Source organism: Euprymna scolopes, unplaced genomic scaffold (genome assembly GCF_053919585.1).
Source record: "Euprymna scolopes isolate OS-2025 unplaced genomic scaffold, ASM5391958v1 sca1, whole genome shotgun sequence".
NCBI lineage: Eukaryota > Metazoa > Mollusca > Cephalopoda > Sepiida > Sepiolidae > Euprymna > Euprymna scolopes.
The window spans coordinates 2,090,679-2,103,178 of record NW_027633102.1 but is presented as its reverse complement, the minus strand read 5'-3'; the positions used below and the strand labels follow the sequence as shown (position 1 = coordinate 2,103,178).

General features: G+C 60.7%; 2 non-coding genes and 1 pseudogene across 2 annotated transcripts in view; all 3 read right to left on the bottom strand.

Annotated features, from left to right (window-relative positions):
• The window catches only part of LOC145273216 (large subunit ribosomal RNA), a 5,721-nt gene extending 2,329 nt beyond the window's left edge, over nt 1–3,392 (bottom strand). Inside the window, exon 1 of the ribosomal RNA XR_013866244.1 lies at nt 1–3,392. This exon is cut by the window's left edge and continues 2,329 nt beyond it. This is a non-coding gene — a ribosomal RNA (large subunit ribosomal RNA).
• A 593-nt stretch (nt 3,393–3,985) lies between these two features.
• On the bottom strand, nt 3,986–4,143 carry LOC145273360 (5.8S ribosomal RNA). The gene has a single exon (XR_013866353.1). It is a non-coding gene; the product is annotated as a 5.8S ribosomal RNA (ribosomal RNA).
• A 395-nt stretch (nt 4,144–4,538) lies between these two features.
• On the bottom strand, nt 4,539–6,908 carry LOC145273537 (small subunit ribosomal RNA; annotated as a pseudogene).
• Nucleotides 6,909–12,500: the final 5,592 nt, after the last annotated feature.

Below are 12,500 nucleotides of genomic sequence, written 5' to 3'. Positions count from 1 at the left end.
GGACCGCCGCGGCCCCTATGCCTTCGCCGCAAAGCGCGAACGGAGCGAACGCTACAGCCCCGTACCGGTTCCTCGCTTCGCGCGGGCACGGCCCGACCGACCCGGTCCTCGGAGCCAATCCTTCTTCCGAAGGTACGGATCCATTTTGCCGACTTCCCTTACCTACATTGATGCCATCGACGAGAGGCTGTACACCTTGGAGACCTGCTGCGGATGGTGGGTACGGACCGACTCGAGAGCTGCGAAAACCGGACCCGGATTTTCCAGGGCCGCCGAAAGCGCACCGGACGCCGCCCGAGCCGCGGCGCTCTACAGGTACCTTTTCCGTATCTCCGGACGAGCCGATTCCACGGACATGGTCCTTTACGAAGAAGAGAAACTCTTCCCGGGGCTCCCGGCGACGTCTCCGGGCTCGCTTGCGTCACCGCGGTTTCGCCCGGGAAGCGACGGGCGCCGCCGACATCGCTGCCGACAGCGTCGCCACCCCCGGGCCCTCTCCGAGTCCGGGTTCGGGAATATTCACCCGATTCCCTTTCGACGGGAGGCCGGCCGCTTTGTTTTTGTTTGGGCTTTTGATTCGATTCGATTCGATCGCTTTCACTTTCATAAACGGATCCGGCGCCTTTCGGGAAGACTTTCGCCCGCGTCTTAGGACCGACTGACCCGTGCTCGACCGCCGTTGGCACGGAACCCTTCTCCACTTCGGTCTTCGAAGGTCTCGTTCGAATATTTGCTACTACCACCGAGATCTGCACCCGCGGTCGGCTCCACCCGGGCTCGCGCCCTAGGCTTCCGTGCTCGCCGCGGCGCCCTCCTACTCGTCGCGGCATCGTTTCGGCGCGAAAGTTCATCGCTCCTCGCCGCGACGGTCCGGCATCGGTCCGTCGCTCCAGCGCCATCCATTTTCGGGGGCCGGTCGATTCGGCAGGTGAGTTGTTACACACTCCTTAGCGGATTCCGACTTCCGTGGCCACCGTCCTGCTGTCTATATCGACCGACACCCTTTCGGGGATCTCATGGGCGTCGCGTTAGGCACCTTAGCCGGACGTTTGGTTCATCCCACAGGCCAGTTCTGCTTACCAAAAGTGGCCCACTTGGCACTCGCATTCGAGGTGACCAACCGCCCAGCGAAGCGTGCTGGCGGCGGCGGCCGGATGGGTCGGCTCCGTCGTTCGGGAGAGTCGGCCCGTTCCACCCGTTCCGAGTTCGAGAGTAGGTCGAGGCCGTGAACGGCCCCGGGGCCTCCAATCGTTCGCTTTACCGGATGGAATTGCGACGATCGAGCGCCAGCTATCCTGAGGGAAACTTCGGAGGGAACCAGCTACTAGACGGCTCGATTGGTCTTTCGCCCCTACACCCGGTTCCGACGATCGATTTGCACGTCAGAGGCGCTTCGGACTTCCACCAGAGTTTCCTCTGGCTTCATCCCGACCGGGCGTGGATCGCCATCTTTCGGGTCCCTGGTCGCTCGCTACGCCAGAGTCGGCCGAGTCGTACTCGGAAAAAGGGGAAACCGACCCGGGGGTGATGCGCCCGCGCGCAGCGCCTAAACTCGACGACAAAATAGGACTAGTTCAAGCCGCGGGATCTCACCGATGGGCGGAAGGAGGATATGGAAGCTGGCGCCCGGCAATTCCCCTTTTTGGATGATGCGCCGGTCCCCTCTCGGGGAGGAGGGAAAAACAACCGCACGTCAGCCACGAGCCTTCCCTCTCCTATCTCTCTCGGGAAGAGAGAAAAAAGGAAAAGTTGCGGGCACCGCAGCAGCGACGGCGGAAGGCCGAAAACGCCGCGCCGGCGGGATCGGGCACGGCTCGGAGGCGGGTGAGGCGAGGAGAAGACGACGGCACGAGACCGACGACACCCCCCGACGACCCCCGGACGACTTTGCCACGACACCTCTCCCGATCGACGCCCTCCTACACGCTCTCTCGCTTTCGCTTCGCCTTCGGGGTTAGTCAGAGGTGGCCCCTACGACTCGCGAACGGCCAGGACTCCTCGGTCCGTGTTTCAAGACGGGTCGGGTGGGTTGCCGATGCACGTCGCTGACCCGGGGTGGCGGGCGGCTCGAGTAAAAAAGCGTCGCCGAGCGACCTCTCCGGAAACGGAAACGGGCGCGGGCGGGGTTGCCCCCGACAAGAACCCGAAACGTCGGCGAGGTGCGTGACGGCGAGGCCGCGCCAGTCCTATCCCGCCTCTCATCGCGCACGCGCCCGAGACGGTGGGGCGCCTAAGGAGCGACACACAGAGTGCGTCGCCCGCACGCGACTTCCGGCGGGATCAAAACGGACCGGCTCGCCACGTGTAACGGATCGTGTCAGATTTCCTCCGTTCCCGGCAGAAAGGGGCAGTTACGTTCGCGGGCCCGACGGCCGGTGGCCCCCGACTTCACAAGGTGGGAAGACGGGGGTTTTCAGGGTGATGAAACGCCTGCCGCCTACGGAAAAAAACCCGCGTGTTCGACCTGCACGCCGGGAACGGGTCGCGACGACGGACCGGAGGGGAAGTGCGTCCGGTGCCGGCCGCGCGGAGGTCGCGCCGAAGCGCCCGCGCCATGATTACGCCGAGCGATGATGAAGGGGACGGGTGCAGCGGAGTCGCGCGCGGAGGGAGCAGGAGGAAAGAAGAAGCGGCGGCGACGGATGCGGCGGGTTAGGGCCCGGCGGCAGCAGCGATCGAGAGGACGAGTCCCCTCCGTCGCAGCCAACCGACGCAGCCACCTACCGACGCCGCGGTCGTCACCACGTTTCCCTTCCCGCTATCCACGCGGCCCGTCTCCTTCGTCGGCGACGCGGGCACAAAAGCTGGAACCGCGGGGAACGAGTCCCCCGCGGACACGACGAACGACGACCTGTGCCGCGACGGCCTCTCTTTCAAGAACACACATCGAGTTTGGGCTCGAGCCTAGGCAGCACCGGACTGAGTCCCCCCGCGATCGCGGTGAGCGGTCCCACCCGTTTACCCCTGGGCGGTTTCACGTTCTCTTGAACTCTCTCTCCAAAGTTCTTTTCAACTTTCCCTCACGGTACTTGTCGACTATCGGACTCGTCCCGGTATTTAGCCTTGGATGGAGCTTACCACCCGATTTGGGCTGCGTTCCCAAGCAACCCGACTCTCGGATCGAAGGCCGTCGCTCGCCGTCCGCACCGAATGGGCCTGGCACCCGCCGCGGGCGGCCCCGATCGAGGGAACTCCGAACTATGCGAGACGAAAACGAACGGCTGCCTTCGACCCATGCGCCACACGTCCCGAAGCCTTTTACTTGCGACGGGATTCGGCGTTGGGCTTCTCCCGGTTCACTCGCCGTTACTAAGGGAATCCCGGTTGGTTTCTTTTCCTCCGCTTAGCGATATGCTTAAGTTCAGCGGGTCGTCTCGTCCGAGCCGAGGGCGGCGGTTTTTAGTAGAGTGTGGTGTTTGGAGGAGAGGAATCTCGATCGGTACCCTCCGTGTGACGACGGCTGGCCGATATAGCGCCCGTCCGACCGAAAATGAAGAAGCCAACAATTAAAAAAAAGCCTGGGTCCTCCCCATCCGACGTTGCCTACGACGCGGCCACCTTTTTACGGTGCGACGGCCGTGCTCGTCGCGCTGCTCGAGGCGTCGCTGAGAGACACCTTCATGAGGCAGAGAGCGAGACGAGCAGGCGGCGCTTACGTCGGCAGTCGGTTAGGTCGGTGCTTTTTTTTTGTTTTGTTCTCCCTTCGGCTGCTTTCGGACAGACTCCTCCTGCTCCTCCTCCACAGTGTTTCTTCACGCGGTCGAAAAGGGAAAAGACTCCGCGGTCTGCCAGCGGGAGACGAAGGAGGAGGCCGGAGAGGGTTTTAAAAAAAAAAAAGACATTGAAAGGAGTCAATTCTTTTTTTATTTTTCTTCCCCCTCGTCACTCGCTCCTGCGACGTCCCGGTTACCACCGTGCCGAGGACCGGGCGGGCACGGGGACGGCAAGATGTCGTTTCGTTAACGGAGAAAGACATGTAACGTTCCGCCTCTCGACCGGACGTGGCCCCGAGACAAGGGATCTCGGGGCCGCAATGTGCGTTCGAGGTGTCGATGTTCACTGAGTCCTGCAATTCGCATCAGTTCTCGCGGCTGGCCGCGCTCTTCATCGACGGACGAGCCGAGTGATCCCCCGTCCAGGGTTCAGCACTTGGGTTTTTTTATATTAGTTTTTGTTTATATAGATTTAGTAGTGTGCGAGGAGGTCTGTGCGAGGAGGCGTGACGGCATTGCAATGTCGCGAGTAGTTTGTTTTTAGCTAGCGGCGGTGGCACAGCGGCTGCAAAAAAACAAAAAACGATAAAGCGGCGACAAGGCAAAGAAGAAGCGGCCATCACTTGCGGTGGGCGAAAAAACAAACAGGTGGTAAGACGCGGAAGCAAGCAAGAAGAGCTGGGGCTTTAAAAACCTCCGCGTCACCACAAATCTATCTCTCGCTCCGCCTTTTATAGGTTTGTTTGCGCGCATTCGAGGCGTTGACGCCGACAGACAGAGGAGGTAGGCCGGAAAACAACAAACCAGTCTCGAACGGGAAAACGGTAATGATCCTTCCGCAGGTTCACCTACGGAAACCTTGTTACGACTTTTACTTCCTCTAAACGATCGGGTTCGGTCGTCTTCTCCAGGCATCGAACGCCGAGGCGTAGATGCACGAGTGTCGTGACGGACACGTCGCGCACTGCCCGGCGGCGTCGTCGGCCAGATCCGAGGACCTCACCGGACCGTTCGATCGGTAGTAGCGACGGGCGGTGTGTACAAAGGGCAGGGACGTGATCGACGCGGGCTGTTGACCCGCGCCTACCGGGAATTCCTCGTTCACGGGGTTGGTTACAGGCCCCGATCCCTATCACGGGAGGTGGTTCAGAGGTTTCCCAACCCTCTCGGGCCGGGGCGAAGTCCCCGCTGATACCTCCAGTGTAGCGCGCGTGCGGCCCCGGACATCTAAGGGCATCACAGACCTGTTATCGCTCCGCCTCGTGTGGCTTTCTGCCACCCGTCCCTCTAAGAAGTGCGTGAGAAAACCGACCCGGACCCGAGCGCCACGGAGGACGCCGAGCCCGCCGTAAAAATCACTGACATCGGCGCACTAGTTAGCAGGCCGGAGTCTCGTTCGTTATCGGAATCAACCAGACGGATCGCTCCACCAACTAAGAACGGCCATGCACCACCACCCACCGAATCGAGAAAGAGCTATCGATCTGTCAATCCTACCGGTGTCCGGACCGGGTGAGTTTTCCCGTGTTGAGTCAAATTAAGCCGCAGGCTCCACTCCTGGTGGTGCCCTTCCGTCAATTCCTTTAAGTTTCAGCTTTGCAACCATACTCCCCCCGGAACCGAACTCTGGTTTCCCGCAGGCTACCCGCCGGGTCATGGAAGCGAACGCCGGCGGATCGCCGGTCGGCATCGTTTACGGTCGGGAACTACGACGGTATCTGATCGTCTTCGAACCTCCGACTTTCGCTCTTGATCGAGGAAAACGTGCTTGCCACACGCCATCGCTGCAGTTCGTCTTGCGACGATCCAAGAATTTCACCTCTAACGTCGCAATACGAGTGGCCCCGACCGCTCCCTTCGATCATTGCCTCGCCGTAGACGGAGACCGACAGACGTAGACGAGGCCCTCTTCCATCATTCCATGCTTATCGTATGCAAGCTTGAACAGCCCGCTCTGAGCACTCTAATTTTTTCAAAGTGAACGTACCGGCCGCCGCGGACACTCGGTTAAGAGCACCCTTGGAGGAGAAACCGCCGACCGCAACACGCGCGCAGACAAGACACGAAGCAGGGACTCGGAGCGGACCGGGGGGTTCAAAAAAAAGAGGAACGCGCGGAAAGGGAGAGGGAGAGAAGCGCGGGGGTCAGAGTGCGGGGATGCGAATGAACGCACCCAAACACACACACGTAGCACCCCCCCGTTAGACTACTCCCGGAACCGAACCGACGACCACTTGTTTTTTTTTCCCGGATCCCGATCACGACCTCCTCGTCCACCTCGCCGGCAGGACCGCGTGGCGGGTATGCTAGCGGTTGACACCGGCGGAAAGGGCCGGGAATGCGAACGGACGACCAAAGTCAACGACGGACGATGGCGCCGCCGCCCCGGGGCCGCTTGCGCGACCACGAACCCGAGTTCGGACTACGAGCTTTTTAACCGCAACAACTTTAATATACGCTACCGGAGCTGGAATTACCGCGGCTGCTGGCACCAGACTTGCCCTCCGGTTGGTCCTCGTTAACGGATTTGAAGTGTACTCATTCCGATCGCGGGGCCTCGACAGAGTCCCGCGTCGTTATTTTTCGTCACTACCTCCCGTGCCGGGAGTGGGTAATTTGCGCGCCCTGCTGCCTTCCTTGGATGTGGTAGCCGTTTCGCATGCTCCCTCTCCGGAATCGAACCCCGATTCCCCGTTACCCGTAGTAACCACGGTAGGCACTTAACCGACCGTCGACAGTTGATAGGGCGGACCCTCGAGAGACCCGTCGCCGGGCGTGAAAGCTCGTGCGATCGACCAGTGAGTTATCCAGAGTCACCAAAGCGGAGCGCGCCGCCCTATGAGCCCCGCCACCGAACGGACCCGCGAGCGGGAACGCCGACGACGGGAGGACGGAATGACGCGCATCGGTCTCAGTCTAATATGTAGCGCCGCGACCCGGAACGGCCGACGCGGGTGCCAGCGCGCGAGGCGTGGCGACGACGGCGCGCCGACCGATCGCGGCCTGTGTCACATGTATTAGCTCTAGAATTGCCACAGTTATCCATCGCCTCCGAGGAGGAATACGGTCCCGAGGATTAGGTCCGGTTCCTGAGCCATTCGCGGTTTCGCCCGTTCTAATGCGTGGCGTGAACTTACACTTGCATGGCTTAAGCTTTGAGACAAGCATATGACTACTGGCAGGATCAACCAGGTATCGTTGGAATTTGGGACTTTGTTTCGACAGAACGACAGACCGACCGACCGACCGACCGACATAAGACAGACAACTACAACGACGGGCACGTGTTTATTTATTTTTCGAGGGGGTTCGCCGTCAGTAGAAGCGCGCTGCCCGCGCTGATGGCCTCTTTTTTGTTTCTCCCCTGACTTGGACCGAGACCGAGACTCAAAGAACGAAAGCGACCAACGTCGACAACAACAACGACAACGGCACCCCTTGACAGCGATACATACGACAAACGACAAGCAGCACGACGGCAGTGCACACGGACATCGAGGGTCAAGGTGCAGACTGAACTCGCCGAGGTCGTCGTCATCGTGGTCGCCATCGATTCCGTCTCGTCGTCGTCGTCGTCAACGTCCACGTCACAGCCGGCCGAGAAGAGAGAACAGACGACAGCGTCGACAACAACAACATCGACAACGGCACCCTTGACAGCGATACATACGACAAACGACAAACAGCACGACGGCAGTGCACACGGACATCGGAGGTCAAGGTGCAGACTGGAATCGTCGAGGTCGTCGTCATCGTGGTCGCCATCGATGCCGTCTCGTCGTCGTCGTCGTCGTCTTCGTCGTCGTCGTCGTCGTCATCAACGTACCAACCGACCGAGACGAGAGAGCAAGCAACAACGTCGACAACAACAACGACAACGGCACCCTTGACAGCGATACATACGACAAACGACAAACAGCACGACGGCAGTGCACACGGACATCGGAGGTCAAGGTGCAGACTGAACTCGTCGAGGTCGTCGTCATCGTGGTCGCCATCGATGCCGTCTCGTCGTCGTCGTCGTCTCCGTCGTCGTCGTCGTCGTCGCCAACGTCAACGTCAACATCACAGCCGTCATCGGGGAGGAGCTGGACCAGGGCAGCGGCGGCGTAAATTTTCCCGTCACCTTCGTCGTCGCCTTCGTCGACCGACCGACCGACCGGCGTCGTGTTCGTGCTCGGAAAACCGAGGAGAGACAACGTGCACATGGCGCGTTCTCGCAAGCGGCTCCTCGGTCCGATTTTTTTGGGCGGCTTTTTCGAGCTTTTTTTTTTTTCTCACCCTTTCGTCCGTGCGACGGCGAACGTTAGGGGAAAAAAAAAAAAAAAAAAACGACAACAACGCGGCGGACCGGGCGAACAACATCGTCGACACACACGACATTGACGACCGGTCCCCCTTTTCACAATCGCATCGAGATAAAAACGAACGAGTCCGATTCGAGCACCGAGTCGCGAGCGGGAGGACTGTCGGTGCAAGTATCGATCACTGACGTGAGCGCTTCGCCGGACAGAGGATGGCTCATCCGGCAGCCGTGCAAATCGACGGTATGGGAAGAACGAACAAGAAGAGCAACGACTTGATCGGCGGCTTGGGAACTGCGGACGGTGAAAACGGGTTAATCGACTGCGACCACGACTGCTCGATCGATCTTCTTTGGCGCTAACAAAGGTGGAGGTGGCGCAAGAAGGGACTAGCGCTATCACCGTCCACGTATCAGAAGATGCGGCGGCAGACGTCGACGCTTATGCGTTGTCGGACGAGAAGTCGCTGCAGCACGTGTACCGCGAGCGGGACGTCCAAGGTTTTGCCAGACGGAAAGAAATCGGGTGTCAGCGAACGTTCACACGGCTGTGAGATCGGACGCTGACAGGAGTAGGAGGCGGCAGGCAGGCGGCGGTTACGGCGGCGGCGCCTGCTGCTGCTCATCCTCCTGTTTGCTGCGGCGACTTCCAGGACGGGAGAGCATCGAACAACGTACGTATGGTTACAAGGGGATCAGGATCTACATAGTGCATCCCCCGCGGCTATTTTTGTTTGTTTGTTCGCTCGTTCGTTAATTCGTTCGTTCGTTCGTTCGTTCGTTACAATGTACGTTTTTCCGTTCGACGGCGGCAGAGAGCGGCGGCGTTTCTCCCTAATCCGGAGGATTTATCGGTCGCACAGCGATGGGTCGTTCGGCCGATCATCGAAAGATTCGCAGGTAGTGGTTGAATGGCAGAACGGCAGCAACAACAGCGGCGGCTGAGAGCGGCGAACGCTGAGGCGGAAGCAGAAGCTGCAGCAAACGTATCGGCTAAACATGGTGGACATAGATATGGCTGACGACGCGGGTACCACGACGACTATGGAACCAGGAAAAGGAGCCGTTAGTTGTTCCAACATATCGTTCGACACGTCGAGCAGCCCTAGGTCCACGGAGAAGCACACACACGTACCACGTATTATAACCTAACGACGATGAGCGGGCGCACGGTTGGCAGGAACGAAGGCGGCGGATCAAAACAAGTTGGAGCGCGGCGACAGCGATAACGGTGACAGCCCTAGGCGGCGGAGATGCCACTTTCTGACGCCTTTGCGACAAGCCCGTAGAGACGTTCCGGACCACCACGAGGCAAAGAGTCGCTGCTCCGACGAACCGACACACCAAAGTGTGCTTCCTACCGAACATGTTTTATAAAACTTTCAAACTGGAAAACCCCAGAAATGGTGTTGGTATTCGTCCAGACCCACCTCCGACACCTGAAAATGGTGGTCAAAAAAAACGTCGATTATACGAAGCGACATTTCTGGTCGGCGATTTTCCAGTTTTACGCCTACTGCCACATGGGGATGTCGGTAGGCGTCGCAAAGTGCCTTCTCGACGCCTAGGCACACCAGGACTTTGTCATTTTTTTTCCCCCTCGACATTCCTGGTCCGGTCTATTCCGATTTTACACCTACCGCCATGTGGGGGTGGCAGTAGGCGTCGAAAAGTGCCTTCTCGACCGCTAGCGACACCACTACTTTATCGAGCTCTGGAGGCCCGCACACCGACCCGGGGGCCGCGGAGTCGACCCCGGGGGCCTCCTGGCGTCGCCGCCGCTCACTTGGACGCCTTCCGCAACCTGTGGTCCCGCTCGGGGCCGCCGGGAGCCTCGCCGACCTGACCGGTGTCGGTAGGCGTCTGGAAGCGCCCGGCCGACCTGGACGAGGTCCCCCTGGCCCCCGGGGGACACCCCTTAGTTGGATGGGGGTGCTGTCCCGGGCACACATGCAACCCGCGGCCGCCTACCGACAGCCCCCTTCGCTCGATCGCTACTCCTTTCCAACATATGTCGGAGAAGCCGGGCGGTTGTGAAACCCCAGAAATGGTGTTGGTATTCGTCCAGACCCACCTCCGACACCTGAAAATGGTGGTCAAAAAAAACGTCGATTATACGAAGCGACATTTCTGGTCGGCGATTTTCCAGTTTTGCGCCTACCGCCATGTGGGGTGGCAGTAGGCGTCGAAAAGTGCCTTCTCGACCGCTAGCGACACCACTACTTTATCGAGCTCTGGAGGCCCGCACACCGACCCGGGGGCCGCGGAGTCGACCCCGGGGGCCTCCTGGCGTCGCCGCCGCTCACTTGGACGCCTTCCGCAACCTGTGGTCCCGCTCGGGGCCGCCGGGAGCCTCGCCGACCTGACCGGTGTCGGTAGGCGTCTGGAAGCGCCCGGCCGACCTGGACGAGGTCCCCCTGGCCCCCGGGGGACACCCCTTAGTTGGATGGGGGTGCTGTCCCGGGCACACATGCAACCCGCGGCCGCCTACCGACAGCCCCCTTCGCTCGATCGCTACTCCTTTCCAACATATGTCGGAGAAGCCGGGCGGTTGTGAAACCCCAGAAATGGTGTTGGTATTCGTCCAGACCCACCTCCGACACCTGAAAATGGTGGTCAAAAAAAACGTCGATTATACGAAGCGACATTTCTGGTCGGCGATTTTCCAGTTTTGCGCCTACCGCCATGTGGGGGTGGCAGTAGGCGTCGAAAAGTGCCTTCTCGACCGCTAGCGACACCACTACTTTATCGAGCTCTGGAGGCCCGCACACCGACCCGGGGGCCGCGGAGTCGACCCCGGGGGCCTCCTGGCGTCGCCGCCGCTCACTTGGACGCCTTCCGCAACCTGTGGTCCCGCTCGGGGCCGCCGGGAGCCTCGCCGACCTGACCGGTGTCGGTAGGCGTCTGGAAGCGCCCGGCCGACCTGGACGAGGTCCCCCTGGCCCCCGGGGGACACCCCTTAGTTGGATGGGGGTGCTGTCCCGGGCACACATGCAACCCGCGGCCGCCTACCGACAGCCCCCTTCGCTCGATCGCTACTCCTTTCCAACATATGTCGGAGAAGCCGGGCGGTTGTGAAACCCCAGAAATGGTGTTGGTATTCGTCCAGACCCACCTCCGACACCTGAAAATGGTGGTCAAAAAAAACGTCGATTATACGAAGCGACATTTCTGGTCGGCGATTTTCCAGTTTTGCGCCTACCGCCATGTGGGGGTGGCAGTAGGCGTCGAAAAGTGCCTTCTCGACCGCTAGCGACACCACTACTTTATCGAGCTCTGGAGGCCCGCACACCGACCCGGGGGCCGCGGAGTCGACCCCGGGGGCCTCCTGGCGTCGCCGCCGCTCACTTGGACGCCTTCCGCAACCTGTGGTCCCGCTCGGGGCCGCCGGGAGCCTCGCCGACCTGACCGGTGTCGGTAGGCGTCTGGAAGCGCCCGGCCGACCTGGACGAGGTCCCCCTGGCCCCCGGGGGACACCCCTTAGTTGGATGGGGGTTGCTGTCCCGGGCACACATGCAACCCGCGGCCGCCTACCGACAGCCCCCTTCGCTCGATCGCTACTCCTTTCCAACATATGTCGGAGAAGCCGGGCGGTTGTGAAACCCCAGAAATGGTGTTGGTATTCGTCCAGACCCACCTCCGACACCTGAAAATGGTGGTCAAAAAAAACGTCGATTATACGAAGCGACATTTCTGGTCGGCGATTTTCCAGTTTTGCGCCTACCGCCATGTGGGGGTGGCAGTAGGCGTCGAAAAGTGCCTTCTCGACCGCTAGCGACACCACTACTTTATCGAGCTCTGGAGGCCCGCACACCGACCCGGGGGCCGCGGAGTCGACCCCGGGGGCCTCCTGGCGTCGCCGCCGCTCACTTGGACGCCTTCCGCAACCTGTGGTCCCGCTCGGGGCCGCCGGGAGCCTCGCCGACCTGACCGGTGTCGGTAGGCGTCTGGAAGCGCCCGGCCGACCTGGACGAGGTCCCCCTGGCCCCCGGGGGACACCCCTTAGTTGGATGGGGGTGCTGTCCCGGGCACACATGCAACCCGCGGCCGCCTACCGACAGCCCCCTTCGCTCGATCGCTACTCCTTTCCAACATATGTCGGAGAAGCCGGGCGGTTGTGAAACCCCAGAAATGGTGTTGGTATTCGTCCAGACCCACCTCCGACACCTGAAAATGGTGGTCAAAAAAAAACGTCGATTATACGAAGCGACATTTCTGGTCGGCGATTTTCCAGTTTTGCGCCTACCGCCATGTGGGGGTGGCAGTAGGCGTCGAAAAGTGCCTTCTCGACCGCTAGCGACACCACTACTTTATCGAGCTCTGGAGGCCCGCACACCGACCCGGGGGCCGCGGAGTCGACCCCGGGGGGCCTCCTGGCGTCGCCGCCGCTCACTTGGACGCCTTCCGCAACCTGTGGTCCCGCTCGGGGCCGCCGGGAGCCTCGCCGACCTGACCGGTGTCGGTAGGCGTCAGTCAAACTTGCT